Here is a 16,402-nt window from a genome sequence, read left to right as displayed (position 1 = left end):
CAACTTCCTCCACCCAGACCCAATCCCCTGTACCCCAGCCCATCCCAAGCACACCTACAGACCAGCATGCACACAAGTCAACACACACAAGTACCTCAAGCAAACATAGGCACCACACACACCACAGGCACTCACACAAGCCTCACCCACATACAGACATAGCAACATCCACTGTCTCCACTGTGTCCCCCTCCTCCTCTTCTCCCTCCATCCTCCCAGTCTCGTCTACACACACACCTGCATGCACCACATCTACAGGCACTAGGACTTGCACCAGGACACCCAGCACCACAAACCGCTCAGCTGCACTCACCACCTCCACTGCCATTTACACGTCCCCTGTGTCCTCTCCCAGTGTGTCTGTGACGCCCCCTCCCAAAGTACCCAAACACCGGCAATCACTCACCCAACATCCATCCACCTCACGACAGCCTCCAGTACCTGCACCTGCACCCAAAACACCTAAAGTGACACCTCCTACAACCACCTCCTCTTCCTCCACTCCCAGAGCCCCTCCAGCTACCCATCCCAGTGTCCGTCAGAAACTGTCCCTATGTCAAATTGACCTTTTTGCCACCCCCCCTCCAATTCATCAGTCCCGTCGTAGCGCCTCAGCCAAAAAGCCTCCAGTACCAGTGGTGCGTGTTCCAGGTTTTTGGAGTGCACCGTCCACCAGGGCAGGCAGTAGGACCCGGAGCCAAGGCACTGGCAGCCCACCCCCTGTAAAGGCTCTGAAATTGGAGAGTGGACGACGGGACCGTGTCAAGACTCCTGGTGGGACAACAAGTGAAATGGGATCCAAGGCGATTGGTGAGTCAGCTGTAACTCCAAAGAAGGTGGGGAAGGTCCAGAGGAAGTCTCCCCAGCCTGTTGTGAGTGTCACGGCGGAGAAGTGCGCCATCATTTCCGGCGGTCCAGACACAACCGCTAGCACCGTCGTCACTGGCCCAGAGACCACCGCCAGAGTCACAGCCCAGGAGGGCCCAAGTATCGTTACTGGTCAGGAGACCACCGCCGGAGTCAGTGCCCAGGAGGGCCCAAGTATCGTCACTGGTCAGGAGACCACCGCCGGAGTCAGTGCCTAGGAGGGTCCAAGTATTGTTACTGGTCCAAAGACCACCGCCGGAGTCACAGCCCAGGAGGGGACAGGATGCCACAGCCCCGCTGGCCAATGATGGAACGTCATGCCACACACCAATGTCCAGTATGGAGATCGTCATGCCACACACCAATGTCCAGTGTGGAGATCGTCATGCCACACACCAATGTCCAGTGTGGAGATCGTCAGGCCACACACCAATGTCCAGTGTGGAGATCGTCATGCCACACACCAATGTCAGTTTCAGAACCGCCATGTCAAAGCACCGCTGAACAGGGCAGAGACCGCCATGGCAAAGCACCGCTGAACAGGGCAGAGACCTCCATGGCAAAGCACCGCTGAACAGGGCAGTCACCGCCATGGCAAAGCACCGCTGAACAGTCCTGAACCGCCATGGCAAAGCACCGCTGAAAAGGGCAAAGACCGCCATGGGAAAGCACTGCTGAACAGTCCTGAACCGCCATGGCAAAGCACCGCTGAACAGGGCAGAGACCGCCATGGCAAAGCACCGCTGAACAGTCCTGAACCGCCATGGCAAAGCACCACTGAACAGGGCAAAGACCGCCATGGGAAAGCACCGCTGAACAGTCCTGAACCGCCATGGCAAAGCACCACTGAACAGGGCAAAGACCGCCATGGGAAAGCACCGCTGAACAGGGCAGAGACCGCCATGGCAAAGCACCGCTGAACAGGGCATGCACCGTGTAGGAATGAATGTACTGCCACATCAGGCATCCTTATCCCATGTTCAGCTGGGACAGTGATCCCAAAGAGTCTACCTCCCTCCGTTTCGCTCAGACCCTACAGAGATCATCTGCGGCGTACCTCAAGGCTCATCGCTCAGCCCGACACTCTTCAATGTCTACATGAGCCCCCTCGCCGACATCATACGCAAGCACAACATCATCATCACCTCCTACGCCGACGACACCCAACTTATACTCTCCCTCACCAAGGACCCCGTCAGCGGCAAGACAAACCTACAAGAGGGCATGAAGGACGTCGCAGATTGGATGAGGCTCAGCCGCCTAAAGCTGAACTCTGACAAAACGGAAGTCCTCATCCTCGGCAACACCCCGTCCGCTTGGGACGACTCCTGGTGGCCCACGGCCCTCGGCACCGCACCGACCCCGGCAGACCACGCCCGCAACCTCGGCTTCATCTTGGACCCTCTTCTCACCATGACCAAGCAAGTCAACGCTGTGTCCTCCGCCTGCTTCCTCACCCTCCGCATGCTCCGCAAGATCTTCCGCTGGATCCCCGCCGACACTAGAAAAACCGTGACCCACGCCCTCGTCACGAGCCGCCTGGACTACGGCAACACCCTCTATGCTGGGACCACCGCCATGCTCCGAAAACGCCTGCAACGTATTCAAAACGCCTCGGCCCGCCTCATCCTCGACATACCCCACAACAGCCACATCTCCGCACACCTGAGACACCTGCATTGGCTCCCAGTCAGCAAAAGGATCACCTTCCGACTTCTCACCCACGCACACAAAGCCCTCCACAACAAGGGACCGGATTACCTCAACCATCGCCTCAGCTTCTACGCCCCCACCCGTCTCCTCCGTTCCTCGGGCCTCGCGCTCGCTGCCGTCCCTCGCATCCGCCGCTCCACTGCGGGTGGGAGGTCCTTCTTCTTCCTGGCAGCCAAGACCTGAAACTCCCTCCCCACCAGCCTCAGGACCACCCAGGACCACTCCGCATTCCGGCTGGCTTTTCGAGCAGCAGTAACCCCCCCCCTTTTCCCCTAGCGCCTTGAGACCCGCACGGGTGAGTAGCGCGCTTTATAAATGTTAATGATTTGATTTGATTTGACAGGACAGGAACTTTCACGGGGAGACTCATCCAGTCTGGGCACCAGTCCCCCTCCAGAACCAGTGGAGACCTGCATCTACTTGAGAGACTGTGGCTTTGCACTCCCCAGGATGGCACAGTGGGCAACCCACCCACTGTAGAGACTTGAGAGACTGTGGCTTTGCACTCCCCAGGATGGCACAGTGGGCAAACCACCCACTGTAGTGCCTTCAGAGACTGTGGCTTTGCACTCCCCAGGATGGCACAGTGGGTAACCCGCCCACTGTAGAGACTTGAGAGACTGTGGCTTTGCACTCCCCAGGATGGCACAGTGGGCAAACCACCCACTGTAGTGCCTTCAAATACTGTGGCTTTGCACTCCCCAGGATGGCACAGTGGGCAAACCACCCACTGTAGTGCCTTCAGAGACTGTGGCTTTGCACTCCCCAGGATGGCACAGTGGGCAAACCACCCACTGTAGTGACTTGAGAGACTGTGGCTTTGCACTCCCCAGAATACATCAATGGGCATGGAGCCCCGTCGTGGATCTGGCTTTGTAGTCATCCGGCTGAGGTGCCCCCCCTTCCCTTCCCTCTGAGGTGCCTGTAGTGTTTCTATCTGATGCCCCGGCAGTATTCTCTCCGATTTTGGCCAGGTATCTATTGTGGGCCTCGCCCATGCATTTTTGGACTGTTGGTGCACGGACATTGTTGTGTACATATCTGCACTACTTCTTGTATTGTATATATAATTATGAGTGATTTTGAGATATATATCTGTATATTTTTGTATGACATGTATATTGGCACATTACAATGTTTGGCCGAAATTCGCTTTGTCTTTGCATTCTTCCGGGGGGATTGTGGGTTGTTAATGTGATATTTTTGACTGCATTGGTGTGTATGTTGTAATATGCGAGGGTGGGGGTGGGGGTGTTTGGTGGGTGTCCCCCTTACTTTTGCCTCCCCCCTCCCCATGTCGTAGATGCAGTACTCACCGGTATCTTCTGCGCCTACGTCGCTGTTGGTCGTAAAGGAGCAGAAAGACAAGGGCAGGTAGTATTTGGAGTTCTGGGTCCATGGAGTCGTCGTTCCTCGTGGGATGTGTTGAGGTGAGCGTTTTCCCCTAGCAAAAGCTGTTTCCGCCGTGTTTTTATCCACGGTAAATCTGCCCCGGAAAAGGTGGCGGATTGGCGGGTTGTAATGGTGTGGGCGTTACATTGTCTTCCGCCTGTCTGTTGGCGTTAACCGCCGCGCTGCTTGTCTGTACTGCCGTGGCGGGCGGTGTGTTAAAGTGGCTGTCTTTGTTGGCGGTTTCCGCCAGGGTCATAATTCCCTTTTTTTGTCCACCGGCCTGTTTGCGGTATTACCGCACCTTTTACACCGTCCGCCAGGGTTGTAATGACCCCTATAGTATTTGTCTTTAAAATTGTTGTACAGTGCACAGACATTGAGCACATTTCTCCCTTCCATGCCTTACAGGTGGACCTGCACCCTACACTGTTGGCGAGGTGGCTCGATTCGAGGACCCAGACAACTCCAGTAAGTGTTGATGTGTGTGTTACGTGTTGTGTTTGCTGGTGATGTGTGATGGACTCCTGTGTGTTGGACACATAGCAAGGTGTGATGTGCTGGCCAATCATTCGTTTTGTTCCATGAGTGGAATATCATTTTATCACCATCTTTGAGTTGGCCAATCCTTATCCTTTTGTCTTTTTTAGGTATTCTAGGTCAGTCCTGTAGGCACCGCAGTGTGAATAGGGATGAGTTATGTGGATAAAACTTGAATCGGAAAGAGTCGCACTGGACCAAATTTGTGATTTAGTCAGCCAGTCAGAGCCAAATTCTCCCAAGATGGGGCTGCTAAATGCTTACCCACAGACTTCTGCTTCCCAATTCAATAATGTACTTATTATACTGTAGGTTAAACTTCCTAGCAGCATGTAGCTCCACATGTAGTGCTACGAGTATGTGGCACTTGAGTGCAGTGGCCTAGGTGTGCATGCAACTCATGGCCATGGGTGTTCTTGCATCTCTGTGTTTGTTGTAAGTCATGGCTTACTGGTAGTAAATGATGTTGTCAAAGGTCTGCATTTCCAAACATGAGTGGCGATGGGATTGGTCAAGGGTTTGCTGTCTCCCATTTGGAGATCCTTCTTAACTGTGGTGTGTATGTGCTGAGACAAACACATGTCCAGCTTTCCTAAGCTGTCCTTGTTGTTAGAAATTATTAGTTGTTAGTCCACCCTCAAACACAGGCATAGATTTGTGAATAGTGTACCTAGGACTGATGAAACAAGTTTGGTACACAGACATGTAAATCAGTGAATCTTTTGTCTGAACCTAGTATACACACTCATGTTTCACACATGAGTACTATACTGGCAAGTCCATTTACAACTTGCAGATCATGTGGCCCTAGATTTCTATCCTGTACAATGACATTTGTAGCCCTGACAGTGGTGGAGGATGTGCAGCATGATTGTTAGCTGACAACTGGCAGAACATAGATGCCAAAATCATGGCTGTTGTTACACATCTTGTAGGGTTTGGATGTGCTATGTGTGATAGGACCTTTGTAGGCCGGCTTGCCATGTACTTCCTCAGGAACAATCAATGATCTGTATGATGATATGAGCTATTACAAGTACAATAGATGTTTTGTCTGATTTTCTTTTTGTGCCATTTCACACAATGCAGTGCCTAATGTTAGATTTTCTATTTGTCTTAGCAGCTGCAAATATGACACCCATCCAGGTCAGGGAGTTTCAACGGCGGGCAATGAGGTACTGACACATACTTCAAAGCGAGTCTGGGTAACGAGAAATGGCCCGCAGATATCGGCATGAATGAGCCTCCGGAGCCTGGAGGGCATATCCACAAGGCTGACCTTCTTTGCTCACCACAACCACCACCAGCACCACCCCCACTACCACCCAGGTGGCACCAGCAACAGCTGGGACCGTTGCAGGAACATCCACAGCAACTGCTCCAGGCCCAAGCACAGCACCACCTGCAGGGCAGCCCACAGCCATGGACACTACACGGCCCCATACATCATCGGCTGGCACCCTGACCACCCCAGCTGCAGCCATTGACCCTGCTGCTTTTGGACAAATGGAGCAAAAATTAGACTGTGTCCTTCGGAAGATGAGTCGACTGCGGCAGGAGGTGCGACAGGTCAACCTGCAGGTGCGTTCGATCAAAAGGACCCTCCGGAGGGCCAACCTTTAGATGAATAGATGGACATAATTCCGTCCCCTCCCTCCTCTTTCCTGGTTCTTATACTTTGTGGGTTTAGGGGGTTTAGTGTTAGGTTAGTATAGGATGTTAGTTTAGTGGGTGGGGGTACTGAATATTTCTACTGTTTATTTTTATGTGTGTGGGTGGGGGGCAAGGTTGGGGTTCTTGTGTGTTTACAAAAAAGATTACAAAACAATTAAAATTAAAACTAAAAAAAAAATGAAAAAATATATATTTGTTTAGTTTAGGTTAGTATCTGTTGTCCTCCATGTGTCCCGTCTCATAAGGGGGGTGGGGGGTTGATGTTTAGAACGTTTCGTTAAATGTGATAAGTAAGTTTAGCTTAGGTTAGTTAGGGACAGTTGTGGGTCATGAGTAGTTAGAGTAGATTAGGGTAGGTAAGGCTTTTCCCTGAGTTTTCACTTCTGTTTTTACTGTTTAATAAATATGTAGGTAACCTTTCACAGTATGTGTGACAAGCTTGTAGATCAGGGTCTTGGCATTAGTGTACAGTGTTTCTTTTGTATTACATTTTGTGTCCTATGCTGGTAACAAATCACAACTGAGCTGTAACATTGGCAGCTACCTTGCAAAGATTCGGCCATTCATTGCAACCACCAATCACAGTTACTATGGATCCCAAAGTGTTTTTTTTTTGTAATGTATGTTTTTAATCTCACATATAGTACTTCCAGATTTAGGATTGTGGACACTGTGTTATGTCTGACTGCAGTCTCATGTCAAAGGAAACCCTTATAAGGTGAGTGGTAGTAAGCTCTCTTGTAGTATAGTGCACATAACTCACATAGATCATTTGTTACACTGTTCAGCATGATTACTTATTTGGATGTAAACTCATACACCTCCATTCATGCAGTTTGGTGAGTGTTCGCTTATATTTGTGGGCAATGTTACATATGTTAGTTTTGCGTTGAAGCAACATTTTGAAGGCACTATTTTATGGTTTAGATATCCCTTGAGGAAGCGTTGATCTGTCCAACACAGCATTATGTTGTTTAGTTTCTGTTTTCCTGTTTTACCCTCAGGAAGGGCAGAGTATGGTAGAATTCAGGCCACTGTGCATAGTTATCATCCCACATTATTTCAGGACAGTTGTATTGAAAATCTATGATATTTGATAGGAGGCAAAAATCAGTGATCTAATGCACGGTGGATGTGTCACATTACACAGAGACAAAGTGGTTGTGTAAGTGCTATTTATTGAAAAGTGCTGTAGTGCTATATGTACATTGTCCATGATTGTAAGTCCATTATAGTGACATCTTCCATTGTGATCCAACACAAGTGCAAAAGGACATGTCATTGGACATGCTGGCGTGAAGTGTCAGACAGTGCAGAGGGACAGGACTTGCCAATGAGTTAGTGAGAGACAATCACTGGGCAGGCTGACAAGATAGACTGTGGTTTGCAGAACAGTGCTTGAGTACAGTTGTTGCAAGACTGGCATGTTACAAAGCGCAGGACCTTGGTAATAGGTGGCCATGTGGCAGGGACTAGTGCTTCCGGGTACTTTTACGTGTGAAGGTGATCTGTAGCTGGTCTTCATCTTCTGATGTGTGTGTTGCCTCCTCTACCCTTGTTGGTGGTGGTTGTGAAGGGGCAACAGTGTGTGTAGATGTGGAGTCAGACATCCCGGTAGCTGCTACCTGTGGGGGTCTTAAGGGCAGTACTGCTGCAAGGAGGATCTGCTGGTTCCTAAGAATAGCAGCCACATCACGATGGTAGGCAGCCAGGTCGGCCCTGAGGGGGTCATGATTGCATTCGTGCATGCAGTGGAAGGTTTGGGGTGTGAGGTGTTGTGGCAACTCCCTTACTGCAGTGGTGAATTCCTTTACAGTTTGTTGTAGTCCTTGCAGGATGGATGTTAGCGCTTGCATGGCTGCTGCCTGATCTGCAGATGACATCATGCACAAACGCATCCCCTCATGGCTGGCTACCATATTTTGCATCCCCACCCGCACCTCCTTGGCCAGCTCCCGCTGTACTCCCACTAAAGTTCTCTCAAAGCTGGTGCCAGTGTCGTCAGAGTCCTCAGCTGGAGCTGGAAGGTCGTACAATTGGGGCGGTGGGTGGATCCTCTGCGATGGCTGCTGTATCTGTGCTCCTCTTTGTGACTGAAGGTGGGGTCTGGAGGGTTCCAAGGACCTCTTGGAGGGTCTGGTGGTTGATGTTTGTCAGCTCGTCATCCATGTCATCAGGGTAGTCCTGGACAGGCATATCCGCAGGAGATCCATCGTCCTCTGCAATGAAATACAGTCCAATTAGTGTGTCTGTGTTGTGGCATTTGTAATGTGACATGCCTGCCTTGTGATACTTTTCACATTGTGATCTTGGTTCCTGTTCATTGCTCCAGTCTTTCAGATGGGCAGTCTCCCAGCCCTATGCCCCACCTGCATGTCACATGTATTGTAGTCAGTTTGTGGACTTATCAGCATCATCTCCTCTAGGTGTTGGTTCTGGCCAAATAGTGAATAGTAACCTTCTTGTCCTACTCAACCCTCTGCCTACTTCCATTCTCGTGGGAGGCCTTTCACTGGCTCGGGGTGCTCTGATGGCACTAGCAGCACACTTAACAATCTGGACCTGCCCCAGTCTCTGATCTTTCACATCCACCTATGTGTAGTTGAAATGTAGCCTATAGTATGTATAGCATTGTGATGGCACAATATGGATGTCAGCATTGGTAATGTGTACAGCTGATGTTGGGGAATGTGTGGTACATTGGATTGCCCTGATAGTCGTATCAGTGTCCTATTTCCTCCTCTGACTGTGCAGGTGTATTTCAGTGACCGGTTACATGTGTCCTCCCCCTCAATGCTGTTGTCTGAGCAGCATGACATTTGGGATGTTGCATTGTGACCAAGGCACAGGATGTACCCTGACATATGCAGCATGGGTGTGACATTAATGCTGTGTACCTCCTAATGTTGATGAGACTGGCTGATGTTTGCGGCAACTATGGACATTCACATTTGACAGGACTGGAACATTTGTCTTGTTTCTGGGCATTGTTAACGTTGTCATCCTAAACCCTATAATTTGGGTGTGTATGATCCATGGGGACGTTACTGCCATTGGCTACTTGACCAGCACACTCAGCGGAGGTGGTAGTGGCAACTGTTGTCAATGTTACATTCCAGTTGTCAGGATGGCTAGAGGTTGTTAATTGGGCCCTAGTTAATGTAGGGAGTATAGTGGCTGACGTGTGTTGGGATGTCAGTTTGACGTTGTGCCCTTCCCTCTTGGCGTGGCTTTACCGTTGCAACATTGTTGGCATGGCAGCATATCCCCATGGAAAGGTTGTTGGTGTTGTGTGGTGGTGTGCCCCAGGTTTCCTCTGAACGGGCCATGCCCCCATGCCGTGCCCCTTTACCCATGCTACTCAATGTATATGATGACTTACATGCATTGTGTAGTAGGTATACCCCCCCCGGTTGCAGTTAACATTAGTGCATTTCAATTCCCCATGCGACTTACCCTGCATGTGCGTTGTCTCCTGTTAGTCTGCGCTGTCCTGTCCTTGAATCCCTGTGACGATCTCCTCAGGGATGGTCCACGGCCTCCTGGTGTGCTGGACTCCCACCTCCAGTCTGCAGTGCTGCCTTCCTATTCCTGGCCATCTTTTCCTTGGTCCTGCGCTTGCAGTCATGCCAGCGTTTCTTGCACTCGATGACGGTTCTGCGTACTTCTGCCACACTGTTAATCTTGTCAACAATTTATTGCCATATTGCCTCTCTCCTACTGATTGGCAACTTTGATGTGACAAACAGTTTGTGCTGGTATTCCGTCACCTCCTTAACCAGAATTTCCTGCTCCTCTGCACTGAAGCAACACTTTCTTTTCTTTTTCTCCCTGTCGTGGGTCGTGTGTGGGTCCTCCTGGCTGGTTCCTGGTCTGTTGTCACCTTCCTTGGGTCTGTACAGGCATCTGGAATCCATTTTGGCTCTCCTCTGCTGAAATGGCTGTGTTTGCGGCGAGTTTTGGTGCTATTGTGTCAAAAAACGCTGTATATCCGGTTTGCAGTGTCGTAAATCAGCTCACAGTCTTTTCCGCCGCGTTAACATCGTTTTCCTTTACGACGTGACGCTGCGGTGTGCGTCAAAGAAAATAACTCAAACCTGTGGTTTGCGCCGCCGTGTGCGTCAACGTATAAATTTGACGCCCGCACAGCGCACAGAAATGGCATTAGCCGCCGGTAATATTTTTGACGCAAAACTGCGTCGGCACAGTTTTGCGTCAAAAAGTTTAAATATGGGCCTTAGTGTCATAAATTTTTACACCAATCCTGCAAAGCACCCAGAGGCCCATTGAAAACAATGAGAGCCTCCCTTTAATGGCTGCTGTTAGCAGGCATTAAAAATGCAGATAAAAATGACGCAAAGAAATCCCTTAGATTTCTTTGTGCCATTTGTTTGCCCCCCCAGTGCCAGAACGTCCCTCCTTGCATACATTATGCCTGGCGCAGGCCTAATGTGGCATAAGGGGTTACAAAGTGGCGCAATGGAAGCATTACGCCACTTTGTAAATATAGCGCAGCGTTTGTGCCCTTTCAACTCCACATTAGCATCAAAAGAAGGATGCTAATGTGGCATTGGAAAGGGCGCTAGGCCCTCTTAAATCTGGGCCTAAGGCTTTGGAACATCCTTCAAAAGGGCAACAAATCAGTGCAAATGAAGCTGGAAGACTATGAGGGAAAATCCAGGAGGAACAACATAAGAGTCATTGGTGTGCCAGAAAGAGTTGATGACTCAAGTGCGGAACTGTTTCTCAAGGCCTTTATCCCGCTGTTCCTCATGCCGAAAGGCCTCTCAATTGTTTCCCAACACAACAAGCCTACAGAGCCTCAATTCCATTCCCAGGACAAGGAACCCCACCAGGCATGATCTTTACCCGCAACTTCGATTATTGAGATCGGGATGCTACATTGCAGGCCCCCAGGCAGAAGGGTCAGTTGCAGTATTGTCGTAGTTTGGACTCTTGCTCTGAGCAAGACTGCTGGTCTCAGGATGACAGTACTTTTGTTTGTAGGTGACTAAGGCCCTCATTCCAACCCTGGCGGTCTATGATCGCCAGGGTGGAGGCCGGCTGAAGCACCGCCAACAGGCTGGCGGTGCTTCAATGGGTATTCTGACAGCCGCGGTCTCCCAGCCGGGTCCGATGGTTTCCCACCGGATTTCCCCCGGCTGGGGGAATCCTCCATGGTGGCGCTGCTTGTAGCGCCGCCATGGGGATTCCGACACCCTTCCCACCAGCCTGTTCCTGGCGGTAAAACCCGCCAGGAACAGGATGGCGGGAACGGGTGTCGTGGGGCCCCTGGGGGCCCCTGCACTGCCCATGCCACTGGCATGGGCAGTGCAGGGGCCCCCTAACAGGGCCCCAGCAGGATTTTCACTGTCTGCAAAGCAGACAGTGAAAATCGCGACGGGTGCAACTGCACCCGTCGCACCCCTGCAACTCCGCCGGCTCCATTCAGAGCCGGCTTCATTGTTGCAGGGGCTTTCCCGCTGGGCCGGCGGGCGATCTTTTGGCGGTCGCCCGGCGGCCCAGCGGGAAAGTCGAAATGACCCCCGCGGTCTTTTGACCGTGGAGCGGTCTTTCGATGGGGTTACTTTGGCGAGCGGCATCCACCGCCCGCCAAAGTTGGAATGACCCCCTAAGTCTCTTCCTACAACTAGTTGTAACTGTTGTCCAAACCTTACCGGCTTTCTAGCAGTACCTCACCAGAAACATAAGAGTAAAAGGTGATTTATAGCAGTCGCTTACGCATGGACTCAAAGTACAATGTCTCAGGGTTGTCGTGGTTAAACGGAAATTACCCTTTTCTCACAGGTTTATTATGTCTCATACAAACAAAGGCAATAACACAGATGCAGTGAAGTTATAATAGTTTTTATTCAACATAACTGCAATTTGTGAAAAGTTGCATGAGCTGCAATGATTAGGATAATGAATATACCAAGCAACAGTATTGTGAAAAAGAGAGTCATTGTTATAAAGACCCCCACCATTGTGCAATATATGAAAGAAATATATGTATATGTATAATCTGGAATAAGCCCTAATACCCTAGGGAGAATAGGTCTAACCTCCTACCTAAAAGGAGAGCTGGGTTCGTTAAACCTAATCTGCCAAAGCCGTGTCCATGAGAGGAGCCCCCAACCCTTGTTACCTTGGAATGAGGTCTCTATCTCAGACTCCGCAGGGACACGAAGACTGGGTCAGTGTCAAGATGACTGCAGCATCGGTATCAGCGATGGTGGCAATGCCCTCTGGTCAGAATCCCTCTGATTATCTGTCTAAAGTGTGTTGTATTTATACAGATCTACAAGGTCCCCTGACATAAGTGTTATTCATAACAATAGATAACAGGCATGCTTGGGACGGCAATTAATATCAACAATCCCTTGAAAGTATAGAGAGGGAAAATCCCTAAGTGTGAATGCCTGCTGTATGTTTGTCTTTCGTGCTTGATCTTGACGCCTTGGCGCAGTGACACTGATAATAGAACCCATAACAAGTGGCCTAACTATAAACAAAGCCGCCATCTTAAAGGAAATAAATAATTAAATGGACTTAGACAGAGCAAGCTAAGTAGGTTAAAAGTCACTGGGTGACGGGGCACGAGTTTACAAGCCTACGGCTAAGCTAACTCCTGTTATCCCGTTAAAACAAATTAGGATTCACTACACCCTCCCCATTGCCGTAACAGGTATGATGAAGGTGAAGCAACCCAAACGCTAAAAAAGCTGCTACTGAACTAAAAACAAAAACAAAAACTCAAGCTAAAAAATGTACTTAATGACAAAATAATTGCTGTGTGTTAAAATTCAGTAAAAAAAAAAAACATACAGAGATGTTAATATCAACCATGACAAGTATAGCAAACTTTTAGTATAATCGCTTATTTTAGAACCGGGAACTGGTAGGCAAATTCATCAAATCATGTGTTATATGCAGGATCTTGAAGAATGTCATCGAAGTCACCATTCAAGGATCTTAAAAATTAGTCAACATCATCTGAAGTGAAATCAAGAGCTGGACGGACAAACGGATCCACAGAGCAGAAGTGAGCCATATTCACTGGTGTATCAATACTTGCTGCAGCGTCCTCATCCATGTTAGATCGTATAACAGAAGGCTCATAGGTGGCCTCGCGGAGCAACCTCAGTCTCAAGGGGCATGACTGTGTATGAACCTTCATCGGGGACATCAGCAGTTCGTGGTCCACAGGAGATGGTGGTGCAACAGCAAGACAGACCATAGGCAGATCTTCAAAGAGACACCATATGCAGCGGAACACCGGTTGTGCACACCAGAGTAGAGGCCGGAATGACAATGACCAGTCAAACTCCAGTTCCACCAGCAAAGGTGTACCGAAGATCTGAACCATGCGTTCACGGCACAGCGGGGTTGACGGGAGCAGCTCCATTGCTCTGTGTCTCTGGAAAGAAACAACCACTGCGAATCAGATAAAATAGCAGCAGCAGTCCGCCAATTAAAGCCAAAATAATTGGAAAGACACCAAACACACTGGAAAAGAGAGAATGGATGGCTGATGGGATGACTCCGAAGACAGTCTGGAAGATGGACACGAAACCAGACCCGACAGCCTTAAAGAAATGAACAATCCCAGTTGTGCTTGAAGCATTGAATATTCTGGATACCAACTCTCCAAAGTGTTTGGGGAAATCGGTATTTAAAAGGGATTGTATCTCGGCTGATGATCTCGCAATCTGGAGAGCATACGTCTCTTTTGCGGATGTCAAGGCGACCTGTTTCTGAAACAATAGCGCATTTAGGCCCGTATTTATACTTTTTTTAGCGCCGCATTTGCGCCGCTTTTTGACGCAAAACGGCGCAAACCTACAAAATACAATGACATTTTGCAAGTTTGCGCCGTTTTTGCGTCAAAAAACGACGCAAATGCGGCGCAAAAAAAGTATAAATACGGGCCTTAGTCTACTCAACTTGTCATAGTTCACATTAATAGTATCAATGTGGGGCCACATTTCAGATACTTATATCTCTCGTGTGGGGGGAAACAAAACATGGCCACAACACGTAACGACCTTCGTGACTGAGATTGCGTAGGCAATTCCAGGTCGCAAGCCGCAACAGCTGTCATCGGTCAGTAGAACATAACTCCCATTGGAAAGTACATGAAACACTGAACGAATCAAGGGGACGGGAGTCCCCTTCAGAAAACAGGCCAAATTTGCAACCCCCGCATTGCAAAGACCGTGAAGAGACACCTGTTTGCATATCATGGAATGGCGAACAGCAGTCTCACATTCACTTCCGCTAACAAAGACCTCCTGTTCACTGTTCAAACATCGATACTCAAAGGGCAACTCCCACTCTTCCTTAATAAAGCTATCTCCTAGCCGTTCATATCGTCCCACTGCAAGATGTTTCAGGCAGCTCGAGAAACGAAAGGTCGAAAACGGTAAATTAATAATGCAGTGTAAGAGCCAGATAGTTGAAGGACTCTCTGCTACCGTGAAGGGCAACTTATCTAACTTCTCTACTTGAAGCAAGGTGAAACGAGCCTCCTCTTGTTCCCTGGAAAAATTAAAATCAGCGAATATTCCACTCCCATTAATGTATTTCCATGGAATGTGGCCACTTCTCAGTGTCTGCAATGCCCAACCCAGCTGCATGATGGAACGTAGCTGTGTCTGCCCATGATATAACCGGGACAAATCAGTCTGAGTGATATCAATAGCAGATGACACTATATTTGACAGTGAATAAATCCTGTTGGACAGTGTGTTCATGCCATTATCGACAACAGCCAATGTTTTTTCCAAATTCTCCTTATCAAGTTGCCTTAAACGTGCAGCAGCCTCAATTTGAGAAAGTTTCCAAATTTCATTATACATAGCATATAAAAACCGTTTTGAGTGGTATATCCTAGGACCTAATAGGAAATCCTGTCAGTCTATACTATCAGAAAGAGTGTTCAGGTGTTGTTTAAACGCTGTTAAAGTGTTTGTCTGCACCCATTGCTGGCACAGCTTACCCACACTGTATGTTGTAATTATACCAGTATGTTGATCTGATAGAAAGCGAGGGTCTGGCCTATGAATGGAAAAAACCCCTGAAGAGTTCAAAAAACGCCTTTGACACTCATCAGTGTCGGTGGGCCATACCAACCATCCGCCGGGACGGGAAAGTGAAGAATTATAAGCACCAGCCTTAACCATTGCATCTAGCCTGTCCTCTGAAACATTAAGAAAGTGTTGCCAATCTCTAAATTTTATCGCAGTAGGGATACTGGGCGTGTTCAGATCTTTAATTTTTGCTAACCCCAGAGATGATGTCTGCTCAACAGTGTCATTTAAAAAAATCATTTGCACAGGAATCAAGCAAGCTCGAAAGAAAGCCTCCCTACCCTATATTTACCAATCTTGTGTTCCCCATACACCCTTCAAATCGATAGTGTTCTTCCAATATTCGTAACCCTCAATGGAGAGCCGGGAAACAAAGGGATCTGAATAAATCAGTTTTGTATCTGTTAGCAAAAGTTTTCTAAATTGCTCTGTAGGTAATTTAAAATAATATGATTCAGCTTTCTTTGTATCATGCCCAGAAAAGTATGTGAATTTGTCACTGTAATACTTTGGACTCCCCACCTGTGGTGTTGAACAGTGTTCCCATTGTGTGTAGTTAAAGAGAGGCCTATATCTAGTTGCACGGTGCAGGTAGTGATGTCCCCAATTGTTATAGCAGAACATTTCCCCATAATTCATTGTATAATCATATACATCATCACTTCCAAAAGCGGAGTAGTCCTTCATTTCAGTTAGCATTGAATCAACTGTTTGGACATCCCAATCATCAGAGACAACATTAGGTGTAATAACATCAGACATTGAACTTTTGAACACGTATGGTATTTGAATTATCTCTGTAGGCCCGTATATATCGAACGGAACTTTGTCCCATACAATCCCATCAGGAATCGGAATAGCTGTAATATTGACAGGGGACAAATCATGTCGAACCTTATGTGATGAATGATGTGGTGTTAAAATTTCATCAACAGGCTCCACAGAGGAGCGATCAGCGATATAGTGACCATTAATTAGTAAAAAGAAAACAGTCACAAAACCAATCCATAAAAATAATGCAATGAATGTCAAACAGAACCATAGATAGTTCCATGGATATATCAAATAGTTCTTCTTAAGCCATTGATAGAACTTGGTACCTCTCGTAAGTTTGTCAGTCTCAGTTG

This window comes from Pleurodeles waltl, chromosome 4_2 (genome assembly GCF_031143425.1).
Source record: "Pleurodeles waltl isolate 20211129_DDA chromosome 4_2, aPleWal1.hap1.20221129, whole genome shotgun sequence".
Classification (NCBI taxonomy): Eukaryota; Metazoa; Chordata; class Amphibia; order Caudata; family Salamandridae; genus Pleurodeles; species Pleurodeles waltl.
The sequence above is the reverse complement of the archived record's forward strand: the minus strand, read 5'-3'. Positions refer to the sequence as shown.